Genomic DNA, 3,283 nt, shown 5'->3' on the forward strand with positions numbered 1-3,283 from the left:
ATTATCAAGGATAGATGATATGTTAGTCACAAAACAAATCTTAACAATTTAGAAAGGCTGAAAACGTGCCAAGTACCTGTCTTGACTATAATGATATTGAACTACAAATTAATAAGAGGAAGAAAACTAGAAAAATTTACAAACACATGGCAATTAAACAGCGCACTCCTGAACAACAACAACAACAAAATTGAAATAAACATAAATGGAAATACACATACCAAAACTTATGGGATGCCAAAAAGCAGGTCTAAGAGAAAAATTTATAGGAAGTCCAAAGTTGGCAGAAGGAAGGAAATAACACTGATCAGAGCAGAAATAAATGAAATTGACATCAGAAAAATAATAGAAAACATCAACAACACTAAGAGATAATTTTGTTGAAAATATAAACAAAATTTAAAACCTTTATCTTGATTAAAAATATAAAAGAACACTCAAATAAAATCAGGAATGAAGGGGGAAACATTACAACTAATACCACAGAAATATAAAAATAAGAGACTACTATGAACATTTAACTACCAACAAATTGATTAACTTAGAAATTGATAAATTCCAAAAAACATACAACCAACCAAGCTTAATATATGAAGAAACAGTAAATCTGAAAATACCAATAATGAGGAAAGACACTGAATCAGTTATCAATAACCTCCCAATAAAGAAGAGCTGAGGATCAGGTGGTTTCCCTGGTGAATTCTACTAAACATTGTAATAGAGGTACTACCCATTACAGTAAGGCAAGAATAAACAAACAAACAAACAAACAAATAAATAAACTACATATCTGGATTGTAAAGAAAAAAAATTAAAACTGATTTTATTCATAGATGACATTGTCTATTTCAGGAAACATACCAAAAGAGATCTGCATGACACTGTAACTCTAAAATATTGCTTAATGAAATAAAAGAAAACCTAAATAAATAGAGATGTGGTATGTTCATTGGTCATAAGTCAGATGATTTAATAATTTAAGGGGGTCAATCCTCCCCTACTTGGTAGATACAATTTAATTTGGTTTTAAAATGTCATAAATTTTTATTGTAGACGTTAACAAGCTTATTTTGTAACTTACATGGAAATTCAAAGAAAATATAATATTGGTGCTTGCTTCGGCAGCACATATACTAAAATTGGAATGATACAGAGAAGATTAGCATGGTCCCTGCACAAGGATGACACGCAAATTCGTGAAGCGTTCCATATTTTTCAACAGAAACACCACAGGCCAGAAGGGAGTGGCATGAAGTAATCAAGGTCATGAAAAACAAGGATCTGAATCCAAGACTACTCTACCCAGCAAGGCTATCATTCAAAATAGAAGGACAAATAAAGAGCTTCCAAGAAAAAAAAAAAGTCTAAGGGAATACATTAACACCAAACCAGCACTGCAAGATATGCTAAAAGGACATCTGTAATAAATAGAAGAAATAGGAAGAAAAATATAACCACACTAAACAAAAATGGCAATAAATGAGTACATATCAGTTATCAGCTTAAATGTGAATGGCTTGAATTTTCCGATAAAAAGACACAGAGTAACTGACTGGAGAAGAAAGCATGACTCACATATATGTTGTTTACAAGAGACCCACCTTACAACAAAAGACTCACATAGGTTGAAAGTGAAGGGATGGAAAAAAATCTTTCAAGCAAACAGAAAGCAAAAAAAGAGCTGGAGTAGCAATACTCATATCTGATAAAGTAGATTTCAAAATGAAGGCCATGATTAGAGACAAAGAAGGTCACTACATAATATTGAAAGGATCTATCCAACAGGAAGATATCACCTTGGTAAACATATATGCACTCAATATAGGTGCACCAACATACATTAAAAATCTTTTGGAAGACTTCAAAGGAGATATCAACAGCAATACAATAATAGTAGGGGACTTCAACACTCTGCTGACATCACTGGATAGATCTTCTAGACAAAAAATTAACAAGGAAACACAGACTCTAAATGAAGCACTAGATGAAATGGATTTAATAGATATCTACAGAGAATTACACCTCAAAACTACAGAATTCACATTCTTCTCAAGTTCACATGGGACATTGTCAAAGATAGACCACATGATAGGGCACAAACTAAGTCTCTACAAGTTCAAGAAGATTGAAATCATATCAAGCATCTTCTCAAATCACAATGGTATGAAACTAGAAATCAACTGCAACAAGAACATGCAAAGACATTTGAAACCATGGAGGCTAAATAGCATGTTATTGAACAATAAATGGGTTACCACGGAGATCAAAAAGGAAATTAAAAACTTCCTGGAAACCAATGAAAATGAACACAAAACACAAAATATATGGGATGCAGTGAAAGCAGTTCTGAGAGGGAAGTTCATAGCACTACAAGCCTACCTCAAGAAACAAGAAAAATTTCTTACAGAATATCTAACCTCACAACTTAAAGAACTAGAAAGCAAACAAAAAGAAAACCCCAGAGCAAGTAGAAGGAAAGAAATAGTAAAGATCAGAGCAGAAATAAATGACATAGAGACCAAAAAAGCAATTCAAAGGCTCAATGAAACAAAGAACTGGTTCCTTGAAAAGATAAACAAGATTGATGGACCCTTAGCTAGACTCACCGAGAAACAAAGAGAGAGAACCCAAATACACAAAATCAGAAATGAAAGAGGAGAAATAACTGACACTACAGAAATACAATGGATTGTTAACAAATATTATGAAGAATTATATGGCAACAAATTCGACAATCTAAGCGAAATGAACCAATTTCTAGAAACACATGGTCTCTCAAGATTGAACCAGACAGAGATAGAAAACTTGAACAGACCATTAACAACAAAAGAAATTGAAGATGTAATGAAGACTCTCCCAGCAAACAAAAGACCAGGCCCGGACGGCTTCACGGAGGAGTTTTACCGAACATTCAAAGAAGAACTAATACCCATTCTCCTCAAACTATTTCAAAAAATTCAAGAAGAAGGAAGACTTCCAAACTTGTTTTATGAGGCCAGCATAATTCTAATTCCAAAACCAGATAAAGACACTACAAAGAAAGAAAACTATGGCCAATATCCCTGATGATCATAGATGCCAAAATTCTGAACAAAATACTAGCTAATTGAATCCAGCAATACATCAAAACAATTATTCACAATGACCAAGTGGGATTTATCCCAGGGATGCAAGAGTGGTACAATATTTGCAAATCAATAAATGTGATACACCACATAAACAAAATGAAAGATAAAAATCATATGATGATATCAATAGACGCTGAAAAAGCATTTGACAAAAT

General features: G+C 32.9%; 1 non-coding gene across 1 annotated transcript; it reads left to right on the top strand.

Moving 5' to 3' along the window:
* The first annotated feature begins 1,109 nt into the window (after positions 1 to 1,109).
* On the top strand, positions 1,110 to 1,216 carry LOC118616744. Its single transcript, XR_004956704.1, has one exon. It is a non-coding gene; the product is annotated as a U6 spliceosomal RNA (small nuclear RNA).
* Positions 1,217 to 3,283: the final 2,067 nt, after the last annotated feature.

The sequence above is a fragment of the Molossus molossus genome, unplaced genomic scaffold, assembly GCF_014108415.1.
Source record: "Molossus molossus isolate mMolMol1 unplaced genomic scaffold, mMolMol1.p scaffold_m16_p_4, whole genome shotgun sequence".
Lineage (NCBI taxonomy): Eukaryota > Metazoa > Chordata > Mammalia > Chiroptera > Molossidae > Molossus > Molossus molossus.